Below are 14,762 nucleotides of genomic sequence, written 5' to 3' on the forward strand. Positions count from 1 at the left end.
GCTGCAGCCTCTTGCTTGACGGAAAAGCAGTTTTGAAAAATATCTAAGCAACGCTGTCAGTGACAACGCTTTTCCTAGAACTGTTTTGCAGAAAAACGATAAATATTTACAAACCTCAAATGCCAAACATCTGTGCAAATCCAATACATAAAGAAGACTGATTATATTATATCAGCCTCTTTGGGGATAAATGCATCTCTCATTCTCCTAATTAAGAGGAAAACTAAAAATATTTTAAAAGAATACTGTTAACTGAAGCAAAGAAAATGCAAGGGGGCATTTAATATTGTTACACAACCGAGGGCTACTACCTTACACATGTATTGTTAGTCAGGTTGTCAGAGCAAACAAGTCACTGAGCTCCCAAGCCTTTAAGTACAAGGTGAAAGGAGCATCTTAACAATTGCACCTTTCCCATAACTGGAGAGAAAAGTTGCAGCTGTTGTGATACTCAGTCCTGGGCAACTGTTAAAGACATGGGAGTCCAGTTCCCTATTGCATCCTTAGAACAAAGAGCTTATCCAACCTTCTTCTTGTGCAGCTGCTTTTACCCTGGGGAAAAACTGCTCTTTAGCGACCAGTCAGAACAAATGACAATTTGGCTTTTCCTCATATGTTACCTGCCATTTGTTCCGATCTATAGCTGAAACTGCTTGGACCTGTGCTTTCTAGGATGGGCCCAGTGAGACAACATTGTATATTAGAATAATTAAAGTGCAGACAGCTCCTGTCCTGTACGAAAGAGAGTGAGAATGAAGTCAGAAATTCAGTGCTTGAAAGATCCTACAGATTGAGAAGCCAGCTTGGTTAAATAGTATAGGCATGCTGAGACATATCCTTGGAGGTGTTTGCTTTTTTTAATATATATATATATATATATATATATATATATATATATATATATAACTACTTAAAGGGACTATAGACTGGATATGTGGGAGGAGAGCATGTGAGAGCATGAAGCCTGGGAAAGGCCCACTTTCAGGACTAAATCTAGCTCCACCACAGCCACTACCACCATCAATGGCAAAGAGAGCTGTAGACCAGCTCCCTCTCACCCTGTGCTGCACATGTAAAAAGGCATAACCAGACTGAAGCTTCCATTGGCTGCAAAGGGAAGGGCAGAACAGAGTTTTGAGGTTCCCCCTTGGAGACTCAATTCAGGGCTACATCACCTGGAAATCAAGCTCACTTTGCCAAGTTGGCTCAGTCCTAATTGAAACAGCACCCTAAACCTGCAAACAAAGCATCAACTCTTAGGAGTGAAGCATAGAGGATTATCATGCAGAATATATTTGTCAAACTGGAGCAACAAGTTTCTATAGGAAAAGCCGAAACCTTGGGAAATCTTTGATTGCTACATACACATATTCTATGCTCAACTCCACTCATCTTCACACTGAGTCCAGAGACAATCAGCTAGTGCATGCAGTTCTTTTGCGATTTTGCTTTATACATGCCCCAAACTGAAGGCTGAAGGAACCACTGCAATCAGCAGCAGCAGCAGCAGCAAGGAGAACTTCTGGGTGGCTGCTGTGAAACACGTTCAAGTGTAAATGATGGTATTCAAATTGTAAGTGTGCGAAATGGAAGAGGCTTTAAGGTGCCATTTGTGGGGGGAAGTGAGTGAGGGGTGAGATGCAACTGCAAGGGGAAGGTGCTAGGTGGAAAGAGCAGAAGCAGAGATGGGGGCGGGGGGAGGGAACACGGGAGGAAAAGAAACAATGAGCACCAGGGAGGGAAGAAGCAAACAGCAACCTCAGGAAGGGGATGTGCTGTAGCACCTTAGGAACATGGGATGCTGCATTATACCAAATCAGACTTATGAGCCTATCTAGCCCAGTAACATATACACTGGCTGGCAGGGGCTTTCCGGGGTTTCAGACAGCCCTACCTGGAGGTGCTGGGGATTGAACCTGGGACCTTCTGCACACCAAGTAGGTGCTCAACCCCTTGAGTTGCAGCTCTTCTACTGGGGGAAGCAGGGGGTGGGGTGGGGTCATGGCAGACCAACTCATGCTGCAAGTCCCCCTACACTAAGCATCTACTGTACAGCTCAAGTATACTCTCTGGGCCCTTGTCCCCCCAAGCATAGCTGGACCAGGGGGCTCGTCCACACTTCTACCTAAAAAGCATGGGTCCAAGCACTTTTCCACATTCTAGGCATATGTCTGAGTGGTTTCCCCTTTGTCCCTCTCTTTCCTAGGGCAAACCTGCTCTTTAGCGATAGATTGGAACAAATGGACATCCAGGGAAAACCCCAATTGCCTTTACAAGAGGAATTAGGGAGAAGCCCTTTAACCAGCAACTTCCCCCAGGGAAGCTCGTTCTTTGGTGCTGAACTGGAACAAACGGCAATCTGCAGAAAACTCAATTGTTGTTTGCTCCGATTCAGCACAAAACCATGTGTTTCCCTGGCGGGCAGGGGGGTGGGGGGGCAGGGAGATGCAAACGGAAGTATGAACAAGCCCTGATCAATGGGGGCTGTCCTCTTATTTGTTATTTACCCTTTGCTTCCAAAAAGAAAATAAATCGGCGGCGGGGGGGGGGGGGTGCTCTATCCCTGAAAGGAAAAGAAGAATCCCAGTAGGGGCAAACCAACACACTTGAGGGTTCAGCACAAGTTGGTGGAGTGGGTGGGGGGCGCGCGCAAAAAATAGCGGGGGAAGGGAAGCGACTCTCCAGGACACCCCAGGGGACTGCTTCCTCTCCCCCCGGCTCCTTCTCCCCCCACCCTCTTTCTCCAGCTGAGCTAATGGGGGAAGCCGCTGAGCCCCCTCCCCGTAGCATGCTGGGGGCGGTGGGGGAAGCACGCGCAACGCGGCACCGGCTTGCACAAAGGAGAGCGCGCCGCCTTCTTTTCCTGCCGGCCTCACCCGGCGCTTAACCTTCCCTGGGACCCCGCCCGCACCCCGCGTAAGTGGGGGTTGGGGAGGTAGGAGAGGGAGGGAGAAAGAGAGAGATATACGGGCCCGATACCTCCGCCGCGCTCCTTGCACCGTCGCCCAAAGCCGCCAGCCCCGAAGACAAGCGCACGCGAAAACTCGCCGTCCGCAGACGTCCAAGACGCCTCCCCGTTAGCCGCGCCGCCGCCAGGGGCCGCTGTTGCGGGCTCTCCGTAGCGCCAGCGCCGCTTCCTCTCCCCGCCCCGCCTCCCGGTTTCAAGAATCGGGAGGCGAACACGCGCGCACGCTCGGCGACTTCGCCCGAGCGCGCACGGCAACGTTGGGAAAGGGCGCGTTCGAAGGGAGAGCCTTAAGGCTGCTGTCGGAAAATTCCGGCGACAGAAAGGAAATCCAGAAAGGAACCCCGGAAGCTCTTCGGCAACTTTCGGCTTTTGGGACCAGGACCGCATTCTGCGCGGCTCCAAGTCTTTTTTAAAGAAAATAAAAAATTAATTGATCGATCGGGTGGTTAATTTGTTATTTGTTTATTAATTAATTAATTGATTAATTATTATTATTATTAAATGAAGCTGCTAGAATGCGGTCATCTCGAACACTCCAAAAGCCGAAATTTCATTAATTAAAAGTAATTAAAGCCATGAATAAAAAGAATTAAGGGATGGATGGATGGCTAAGGCTCAGCAACCACAGAGCCAGGTCCTAGAAAGCCGCCGCCCACGTGGCTGAGAGACATCAGAGCATCATCGCAAGCTCTCAAGCCACGTGTGCCCCAGAACCCAGGGAAAGTCCGAGTCTTATTAAAGAATGGGGCTTCCGTGTAAACATAAAGAGGAGAATGCTGCGAACTCCTATGCATGCTCTGTACTTGGGAAGGAGTCTCTTTGAAGCTTACTTCCGAGTACAGCAAGCACCAGGTTGTTGTTGTTTTTCCGGGTCGGGGGTGAAGGGAAGGCATAACCAGACAGCACCTCTACCCTCAAAGCCCACAGACTCTAAATAAAAATCAGCATTTAAATACTCGTTCACTTTGGCTATAAAAAAAATTATGCTGCTGCTACACCTGACTACCTACTACAAATACAAGTCCCACTTCAGTCAAGAGTGATGGTGTTAAACTCGCCAGTACCGTACTGAGAAAGAAAAGCAAGTTGATGTCCTGGGACACAGCAGCTTATTCCAGGCAGCCACTGAATGACTGGAGGTAGCTGGGCATACTTCACTTTATGATGAATAGTCAAAACACAACTTGCATGTAAAATGCTTCCGACATTCTTTAAAAACATACCTTGCAGCTAATCTCAGCAGGGGCAAAAATAAAGATTTACTTACCAAGTCTGCAAAGTGCTATCTGGGTGTCCCAGGAGCCACTTTAAATGCTAGATACCTATGCTAATGCCCTGACCTGCATTTGTCAATCTTGATAAAGACAGCCTAGAAAGCAGCTTGCCCCTAGCTAGGCTTTGGCTTTTACTCGTGGAAACTGTTGATTTACGCACATCCAGTCAATCCACAAGTGTATGAGCTGCCTACAAGTTGACAATGCAAGCCACTTATTAATCACTTCAGATTAGGCAACTGGTCCTAACATATATAAAAAAAGAACTTGATTCAATAGCAGAAAAAACACAAGAAGCAGAAGTATCCTTTAAATCACCTATTGTCATTTAATTGTAATTACCTATTGTCATTTAATTCCCACCTGTATATTGATGGTGTCAATAGAAATGACTGCCGTTTGTATTGCTAATGTACTTTCTCCGCTTGCAGTTAGCACAGTTATGGGATTCATACCCTGCTTTCTCAGTAGAATCTGCAAGTGATCTCTATTGTTTTCTGGGAGAGGCTCAACTGGTGAGCAGCCCTTGGAATGCTTGCCCACTAGAAAATAAGTGTGGACCTTCCAATAGTTAAGAGAATGTAGATGTATTCTCCTTCTTTCTGGGCAAGTATTTCTAATATTCCTCCCTACCCACATCTCTTTTCACTTTTAAGACAGAGTCAATTCCTCAGAGAGAGAAAAATTGTGGTAGCGCCTGTTATTTCCACAGTCTCTTGTAACTCCAATACTACTTTAACTTTACAAGTCCCCAGGTCACTTCCTGGGCAAGATGGTGTCAGGCAGCAGGGAGTCCTATTGCGTCACTCGCTGGATCATCACCTTGTGGTGAGTGGGCTTCCACATTCCTAAGACCCTTGTGAGCGAAGCCATCTGGAGTCTCATACTCCCAGCAGGGTCACCAAAGGTGGTAAGGTCAAAAGGGAGGAACTAGACCAAGAATGATCCAAGAAGTCCTCAACGGCAGAACAGGCGGAAGATACAACGGCTGTGAAGGCAGATGAAGGCTGCAGCAGATAAGAATCTACCATGAGTAGCCATCGCAATAGAGCCTTACTGCGAAGACTGTACGTTGGTCAGCGTGCACTGATCTAGTGTTTGCAGGGCAGCGGCTGAAGAAGGAGCCAAAAGGGGTTTCTTGTGTGTGAGATTCTTGTGGCTGATTAGCTGCTTTCCCTGGTCAAAGGTCAGAGGGGGCAGGGTTTCTGTTGAGGCAGGTGATTAGCTGTGGGAGGAGCTTATCAGTGTTTGCAGGGCAGCGGCTGAAGAAGGAGCCAAAAGGGGTTTCTTGTGGGTGTGATTCTTGTGGCTGATTAGCTGCTTTCCCTGGTCAAAGGTCAGAGGGGGCAGGGTTTCTGTTGAGGCAGGTGATTAGCTGTGGGAGGAGCTTATCAGTGTTTGCAGGGCAGCGGCTGAAGAAGGAGCCAAAAGGGGTTTCTTGTGGGTGTGATTCTTGTGGCTGATTAGCTGCTTTCCCTGGTCAAAGGTCAGAGGGGGCAGGGTTTCTGTTGAGGCAGGTGATTAGCTGTGGGAGGAGCTTATCAGTGTTTGCAGGGCAGCGGCTGAAGAAGGAGCCAAAAGGGGTTTCTTGTGGGTGTGATTCTTGTGGCTGATTAGCTGCTTTCCCTGGTCAAAGGTCAGAGGGGGCAGGGTTTCTGTTGAGGCAGGTGATTAGCTGTGGGAGGAGCTTATCAGTGTTTGCAGGGCAGCGGCTGAAGAAGGAGCCAAAAGGGGTTTCTTGTGGGTGTGATTCTTGTGGCTGATTAGCTGCTTTCCCTGGTCAAAGGTCAGAGGGGGCAGGGTTTCTGTTGAGGCAGGTGATTAGCTGTGGGAGGAGCTTATCAGTGTTTGCAGGGCAGCGGCTGAAGAAGGAGCCAAAAGGGGTTTCTTGTGGGTGTGATTCTTGTGGCTGATTAGCTGCTTTCCCTGGTCAAAGGTCAGAGGGGGCAGGGTTTCTGTTGAGGCAGGTGATTAGCTGTGGGAGGAGCTTATCAGTGTTTGCAGGGCAGCGGCTGAAGAAGGAGCCAAAAGGGGTTTCTTGTGGGTGTGATTCTTGTGGCTGATTAGCTGCTTTCCCTGGTCAAAGGTCAGAGGGGGCAGGGTTTCTGTTGAGGCAGGTGATTAGCTGTGGGAGGAGCTTATCAGTGTTTGCAGGGCAGCGGCTGAAGAAGGAGCCAAAAGGGGTTTCTTGTGGGTGTGATTCTTGTGGCTGATTAGCTGCTTTCCCTGGTCAAAGGTCAGAGGGGGCAGGGTTTCTGTTGAGGCAGGTGATTAGCTGTGGGAGGAGCTTATCAGTGTTTGCAGGGCAGCGGCTGAAGAAGGAGCCAAAAGGGGTTTCTTGTGGGTGTGATTCTTGTGGCTGATTAGCTGCTTTCCCTGGTCAAAGGTCAGAGGGGGCAGGGTTTCTGTTGAGGCAGGTGATTAGCTGTGGGAGGAGCTTATCAGTGTTTGCAGGGCAGCGGCTGAAGAAGGAGCCAAAAGGGGTTTCTTGTGGGTGTGATTCTTGTGGCTGATTAGCTGCTTTCCCTGGTCAAAGGTCAGAGGGGGCAGGGTTTCTGTTGAGGCAGGTGATTAGCTGTGGGAGGAGCTTATCAGTGTTTGCAGGGCAGCGGCTGAAGAAGGAGCCAAAAGGGGTTTCTTGTGGGTGTGATTCTTGTGGCTGATTAGCTGCTTTCCCTGGTCAAAGGTCAGAGGGGGCAGGGTTTCTGTTGAGGCAGGTGATTAGCTGTGGGAGGAGCTTATCAGTGTTTGCAGGGCAGCGGCTGAAGAAGGAGCCAAAAGGGGTTTCTTGTGGGTGTGATTCTTGTGGCTGATTAGCTGCTTTCCCTGGTCAAAGGTCAGAGGGGGCAGGGTTTCTGTTGAGGCAGGTGATTAGCTGTGGGAGGAGCTTATCAGTGTTTGCAGGGCAGCGGCTGAAGAAGGAGCCAAAAGGGGTTTCTTGTGGGTGTGATTCTTGTGGCTGATTAGCTGCTTTCCCTGGTCAAAGGTCAGAGGGGGCAGGGTTTCTGTTGAGGCAGGTGATTAGCTGTGGGAGGAGCTTATCAGTGTTTGCAGGGCAGCGGCTGAAGAAGGAGCCAAAAGGGGTTTCTTGTGGGTGTGATTCTTGTGGCTGATTAGCTGCTTTCCCTGGTCAAAGGTCAGAGGGGGCAGGGTTTCTGTTGAGGCAGGTGATTAGCTGTGGGAGGAGCTTATCAGTGTTTGCAGGGCAGCGGCTGAAGAAGGAGCCAAAAGGGGTTTCTTGTGGGTGTGATTCTTGTGGCTGATTAGCTGCTTTCCCTGGTCAAAGGTCAGAGGGGGCAGGGTTTCTGTTGAGGCAGGTGATTAGCTGTGGGAGGAGCTTATCAGTGTTTGCAGGGCAGCGGCTGAAGAAGGAGCCAAAAGGGGTTTCTTGTGGGTGTGATTCTTGTGGCTGATTAGCTGCTTTCCCTGGTCAAAGGTCAGAGGGGGCAGGGTTTCTGTTGAGGCAGGTGATTAGCTGTGGGAGGAGCTTATCAGTGTTTGCAGGGCAGCGGCTGAAGAAGGAGCCAAAAGGGGTTTCTTGTGGGTGTGATTCTTGTGGCTGATTAGCTGCTTTCCCTGGTCAAAGGTCAGAGGGGGCAGGGTTTCTGTTGAGGCAGGTGATTAGCTGTGGGAGGAGCTTATCAGTGTTTGCAGGGCAGCGGCTGAAGAAGGAGCCAAAAGGGGTTTCTTGTGGGTGTGATTCTTGTGGCTGATTAGCTGCTTTCCCTGGTCAAAGGTCAGAGGGGGCAGGGTTTCTGTTGAGGCAGGTGATTAGCTGTGGGAGGAGCTTATCAGTGTTTGCAGGGCAGCGGCTGAAGAAGGAGCCAAAAGGGGTTTCTTGTGGGTGTGATTCTTGTGGCTGATTAGCTGCTTTCCCTGGTCAAAGGTCAGAGGGGGCAGGGTTTCTGTTGAGGCAGGTGATTAGCTGTGGGAGGAGCTTATCAGTGTTTGCAGGGCAGCGGCTGAAGAAGGAGCCAAAAGGGGTTTCTTGTGGGTGTGATTCTTGTGGCTGATTAGCTGCTTTCCCTGGTCAAAGGTCAGAGGGGGCAGGGTTTCTGTTGAGGCAGGTGATTAGCTGTGGGAGGAGCTTATCAGTGTTTGCAGGGCAGCGGCTGAAGAAGGAGCCAAAAGGGGTTTCTTGTGGGTGTGATTCTTGTGGCTGATTAGCTGCTTTCCCTGGTCAAAGGTCAGAGGGGGCAGGGTTTCTGTTGAGGCAGGTGATTAGCTGTGGGAGGAGCTTATCAGTGTTTGCAGGGCAGCGGCTGAAGAAGGAGCCAAAAGGGGTTTCTTGTGGGTGTGATTCTTGTGGCTGATTAGCTGCTTTCCCTGGTCAAAGGTCAGAGGGGGCAGGGTTTCTGTTGAGGCAGGTGATTAGCTGTGGGAGGAGCTTATCAGTGTTTGCAGGGCAGCGGCTGAAGAAGGAGCCAAAAGGGGTTTCTTGTGGGTGTGATTCTTGTGGCTGATTAGCTGCTTTCCCTGGTCAAAGGTCAGAGGGGGCAGGGTTTCTGTTGAGGCAGGTGATTAGCTGTGGGAGGAGCTTATCAGTGTTTGCAGGGCAGCGGCTGAAGAAGGAGCCAAAAGGGGTTTCTTGTGGGTGTGATTCTTGTGGCTGATTAGCTGCTTTCCCTGGTCAAAGGTCAGAGGGGGCAGGGTTTCTGTTGAGGCAGGTGATTAGCTGTGGGAGGAGCTTATCAGTGTTTGCAGGGCAGCGGCGCGCGCCTATCGGCGCGCGCAGTTTGAACTATCTTTTAGATTTAGGGGAGCTAGTCTCAAGCCCAACGACACATTCTCAAGATGGAGGGGGAGGGAACAGCTGCAGTCGCCTGCGGTTCCTGCGCAATGTTTGCCATCTTGCCAAAGGTTGCAGGCAGCTTTACGTGCAGCAATTGCATGTTGATTGCCCTCCTAAAAGACAAAGTCCAGCAACTGGAGGAACGTGTAGCTACGCTCCAAAGAATTAGAGAGCTGGAGCTCTTTTTGGAAGCAACAGAGCACACCGTCTCCACCAAGGAGGAGACAGGGGACTCCCCTGAGAAGGAGGCTAGTTCACCTACACAGGAGCCCGATATGTGGAGAAACGTGACTCAAAGAAGTAGGAGGCCCAGGGTTCGCTCTGATTGTCTAGAAATACACAATCGCTTTGAGGTCCTCTCCCCTAGCATGGAAGACGAAGAGCAGACTCCATTTGAGGATCTCTCCCTCATTACAGTCGATCACGTATATGAAGATGAGCAGCAAAGTCAGTCCTCAGGGAATGTGCAGGCGACCTTGGAACGGACCGCTCACAGAAGAACCCTGACCAAACCTAAGAGAAGGCGTGTAGTGGTGATAGGGGATTCCCTACTGAGGGGAACAGAAGCTGTGATCTGTGGGCCTGACAAGATGTCTCGGGAAGTGTGCTGTCTCCCCGGGGCTAAGATCCAAGATGTAACTGAACGACTGCAAGGAATCATAAAACCCACTGACAAATACCCCTTCCTCTTGGTTCATGTGGGAACCAATGACACTGCAAGCAATAGCCTCCAGAAGATCAAAAGAGACTACGAGGCTCTGGGCAGGAAATTGAAGCAATTAAATGCACAAATCGTCATCTCATCTGTCCTCCCAGTTGAACGACGTGGGCCAGGGAGAGAGAGGAAAATAGTGGAAGTAAACAGCTGGCTTCGCAAATGGTGTAAACAGGAACGGTTTGGATTCTTAGATCACGGACTGCAGTTTCTTGAGGATGGACTTCTGGCAAGCGATGGGCTGCACCTCACAACGGTTGGGAGGAATGTTTTTGCCAAAAAACTAAGAAACCTCATCAGGAGGGCTTTAAACTGACTAATGTGGGGGAGGGAGACAGTGCTCCTGAAGGTAAGAGTCTATTAATTGATGAAGATGATCATCCAAATGTCATAGACCAAATGGAGCAAACAGCAAGCAGACCTAGTGGTGGGAGGAAAAAATCCTTAAATAAGAGACACGGGGGAATGACTAATGGACTTCAATGTCTGTACACTAATGCACAAAGCATGGGAAATAAACAAGATGAGCTTGAGCTCTTGGTACAGCAAACTAAATATGACATAATAGGCATCACTGAAACCTGGTGGGATAAGTCCCACGATTGGAATGTAAAAATGGAGGGATACAATCTATTTCAGAGAAACAGACCAGACAAGAAAGGAGGAGGAGTGGCGTTATATGTCAGGGATGTGTATACCTGTGAAGAGATCCAAGATTTAGAACCTCAAAGCCAAAGTGAGAGCATTTGGGTCAAAATTAAGGGAGAGAAGAATAATAGTGACCTCATTGTGGGAGTTTACTATAGATCCCCAAGCCAAACGGAGGACATAGATGATGCCTTCCTGGAACAGATGGCCAAGCATGCAAAAGGAAGGGAGATAGTAGTAATGGGGGACTTCAATTACCCAGATATTTGTTGGATGTCAAACTCAGCCAAGAGCATAAGGTCAAACAGATTCCTCACTGGCCTTGCAGACAACTTCATTGTCCAGAAAGTGGGAGAAGCAACAAGAGGAACAGCCATTTTAGATCTGGTCCTAACCAATGTCGATGACCTGGTTAATAGGGTAGAAGTGGAAGGATCATTAGGCGCAAGTGATCATGCTCTTCTGAAGTTTACTATACAACGGAAGGGAGCAGCCAAGCATACTAGGACTCAATTTCTTGACTTTAAGAAAGCCGACTTCATAAAACTTAGGGAAGTGCTGGGTGAGATCCCATGGACAGTAATACTAAAAGGAAAGGGAGTTCATGATGGCTGGGAGTTTGTTAAGAGGGAGATAGTAAAAGCACAACTTCAGGCAATACCAATGAGACGGAAACATGGAAGGTGCCTAAAGAAGCCAGGGTGGCTATCTAAAGAACTTTTAACTGAGTTAAGATTAAAAAAGGATGTGTACAAAAAATGGAAAAGGGGGGAAACCACCAAAGAGGAATTCAAACAAATAGCCAGCACGTGTAGACACAAAGTCAGAAAAGCTAAAGCACAGAATGAACTCAGGCTTGCTAGAGAGGTTAAAAGCAACAAAAAAGGCTTCTATGGGTATGTTCGTAGCAAAAGGAAGAACAAAGAAACAGTGGGGTCACTCAGAGGAGAAGATGGTGAAATGCAAACAGGGGACACAGAAAGGGCTGAACTCCTCAATGCCTTCTTTGCCTCAGTCTTCTCCGATAAAGAAAACAATGCCCGACCTGAAGAATTTGGAGGAAATGATTCAGCAGAGGAAACACAGCCCAGAATAACTAAGGAGATAGTACAAGAATACTTGGCTAGTTTAGATGTATTCAAGTCTCCAGGGCCAGATGAACTGCATCCAAGAGTATTAAAAGAACTGGCAGATGTGATCTCAGAACCACTGGCAGTCATCTTTGAGAATTCCTGGAGAACAGGCGAAGTCCCGGCAGACTGGAGGAGGGCAAATGTTGTCCCTATTTTCAAAAAGGGGAAAAGAGAGGACCCAAATAATTACCGCCCAGTCAGTCTAACATCAATACCAGGGAAGATTCTGGAGCAGATCATTAAGCAAACAATCTGTGAGCACCTAGAAAGGAATGCTGTGATCACCAATAGTCAGCATGGATTTCTGAAAAATAAGTCATGTCAGACTAACCTGATCTCATTTTTTGACAGAATTACAAGCCTGGTAGATGAAGGGAACGCAGTGGATGTAGTCTACCTTGATTTCAGCAAGGCATTTGACAAGGTGCCCCATGATATTCTTGTAAAGAAGCTGGTAAAATGCGGTCTTGACTATGCTACCACTCAGTGGATTTGTAACTGGCTGACTGACCGGACCCAAAGGGTGCTCATCAATGGTTCCTCTTCATCCTGGAGAAGAGTGACTAGTGGGGTGCCACAGGGTTCTGTCTTGGGCCCGGTCTTATTCAACATCTTTATCAACGACTTGGATGATGGACTCAAGGGCATCCTGATCAAATTTGCAGATGACACCAAACTGGGAGGGGTGGCTAACACCCCAGAAGACAGGATCACACTTCAAAACGACCTTGACAGATTAGAGAACTGGGCCAAAACAAACAAGATGAATTTTAACAGGGAGAAATGTAAAGTATTGCACTTGGGCAAAAAAAATGAGAGGCACAAATACAAGATGGGTGACACCTGGCTTGAGAGCAGTACATGTGAAAAGGATCTAGGAGTCTTGGTTGACCACAAACTTAACATGAGCCAACAGTGTGACGCGGCAGCTAAAAAAGCCAATGCAATTCTGGGCTGCATCAATAGGAGTATAGCATCTAGATCACGGGAAGTTATAGTGCCACTGTATTCTGCTCTGGTCAGACCTCACCTGGAGTACTGTGTCCAGTTCTGGGCACCACAGTTCAAGAAGGACACTGACAAACTAGAACGTGTACAGAGGAGGGCAACCAAAATGGTCAAAGGCCTGGAAACGATGCCTTATGAGGATCGGCTAAGGGAGCTGGGCATGTTTAGCCTGGAGAAGAGGAGGTTAAGGGGTGATATGATAGCCATGTTCAAATATATAAAAGGATGTCACCTAGAGGAGGGAGAAAGGTTGTTTTCTGCTGCTCCAGAGAAGCGGACACGGAGCAATGGATACAAACTACAAGAAAGAAGATTCCACCTAAACATTAGGAAGAACTTCCTGACAGTAAGAGCTGTTCGACAGTGGAATTTGCTGCCAAGGAGTGTGGTGGAGTCTCCTTCTTTGGAGGTCTTTAAGCAGAGGCTTGACAACCATATGTCAGGAGTGCTCTGATGGTGTTTCCTGCTTGGCAGGGGGTTGGACTCGATGGCCCTTGTGGTCTCTTCCAACTCTATGATTCTATGATTCTATGATTCTATGATTCTAGACACATAAAACAAATTCATGCACAGGTGTCTTCCAAAAACCCATCCCAAACCCCAAAAGTCCCATGGTGATCGGCAAATGGTAACAGGGGCAGGACTGTGAAATCTGGAAGCCCCTAGTCTTGAACCAGTACATGGGCGGTGGATACAGATTCAGTCACTCTGACTCAAGGAATGAGGCAGTTGAGCACCTATATCCATGACTGAGCAGCCCTATTTAGGATCCACTCTGTCTGCTCATCCCAAAAAGAGGGAGGGGCTAGAAAAAGTGCCGTAAACATAGTCTGCCTCCCTATTTCCCTGACTGGATTACCTTGCACAGTGGGGTCACCCAGGGGTCGTAATTGATCTTTGGAACATGGAATATATGGACTTTGTTGGATAACACAGACGATGAGCATTCTGAACGCTGAACTGCCATCATTGCAAGAGAGCTGCGACGTTTTAACATCAATATTGCAGTGCTTCAAGAAACTCGAAGAGCTGGTGAGGGACAATTGAAGAACGGAAAGGAGGCTACACGTCTTCTGGAAAGGTCTACCTCAGGGGTCTGCAACCTTTAAGACAAAAAGAGCCATTTGGACCCGTTTCCGAAGGAAAAAAAACATGGGAGCCGCAAAACCATTGCGACATTTAAAGCATGCATGCTGCTGCCCTCCGATCTGACAGCGGGTGGGAAGGTGACGTCGGGACGGTGCGTGACTAACGCACGCACTGCCCCCATGCGACGTCACAGCCAGTACAGCGCCCGCCATAGTGGGGAGTGTCGGGGTGCACAATGCGCCTCCTCCCCTCGCTAGTATCTGCCCCAGAGCCGTGGCAAAGGTGTAAAAGAGCTAGATGCGGCTCTGGAGCCGCGGGTTGCAGACCCCTGGTCTACCTGAACAAGAACATTGAATACATGGAGCAGGCTTTGCTATCAAAAAAGAGCTTGTGAAGCTCTTGTCAAAAGTCCCTATCAGCATTAATGAGCAACTTTCAACCTTCAAATAAAACTCACCATAAACCATCAGACTACGATTCTAAGCGCTTATGCACCAACAACGGATGCCAATGAAGGCATTAAAGATTTTTTTTTTTACTCTCAGCTGGATACCATCCTCTCAGAGACACCTAAGGTGGATAAGGTTATTCTCCTGGGTGATTTTAATGCAAAAGTTGGGCAAGATTTCGATCTGTAGCCTTGGACTATTGGGAAAGAAGGAACTGGCAACAGCAACCAGAACAGAATCTTACTTTTGACTATATGTGCAGCACACAACCTTGTTATTACCAACACACTCTTTCAACAACAACAAAACTTAAAACATCATGGAGGCACCCTCAGTTGAACCACTGGCACCTCTTAGACTATGTAATTGTCCGAGTAGAAGATCGCTGTTATGTGCTCCTTACCAGAGCTATGACGAGTGTTGACAACTGCTGGACAGATCACTGATTAATACACTGCACGATGGCTATCAAGATTATACCACAACGTAGGCTTCAAGGTAGGAAACCAAGGTGCAAAACGAACACTCAAGCCCCTCAAGATTGCTTCCAAACGACTCTTAAGGACCATCTGCATTTGGAGTTCCCTGATAACATTGAGGAACACTGGACCAAGCTAAAAACATCCATTACTGCAGCATTTGAACAAACTATTGGATACTAAACCAAGAAACACCAGGACTGGTTT

General features: G+C 48.3%; 1 protein-coding gene across 3 annotated transcripts in view; it reads right to left on the reverse strand.

Moving 5' to 3' along the window:
- The window catches only part of LOC310668967 (protein ATP1B4-like), a 91,197-nt gene that overhangs the window by 71,144 nt on the left and 5,291 nt on the right, over positions 1–14,762 (reverse strand). Inside the window, exon 1 of one of the 3 annotated variants that reach the window (XM_083422326.1) lies at positions 2,980–3,098. The exons of the other annotated variants lie outside the window; for them this stretch is intronic. The gene's annotated coding sequence lies outside the window, so the exon portion shown is untranslated. Of the gene's footprint in view, positions 1–2,979; positions 3,099–14,762 lie in introns of those variants that run through there. 3 annotated transcript variants of the gene reach the window in all.

This window comes from Podarcis tiliguerta (assembly GCF_965153285.1).
Source record: "Podarcis tiliguerta genome assembly, chromosome: Z".
In the NCBI taxonomy this organism is placed as follows: domain Eukaryota; kingdom Metazoa; phylum Chordata; class Lepidosauria; order Squamata; family Lacertidae; genus Podarcis; species Podarcis tiliguerta.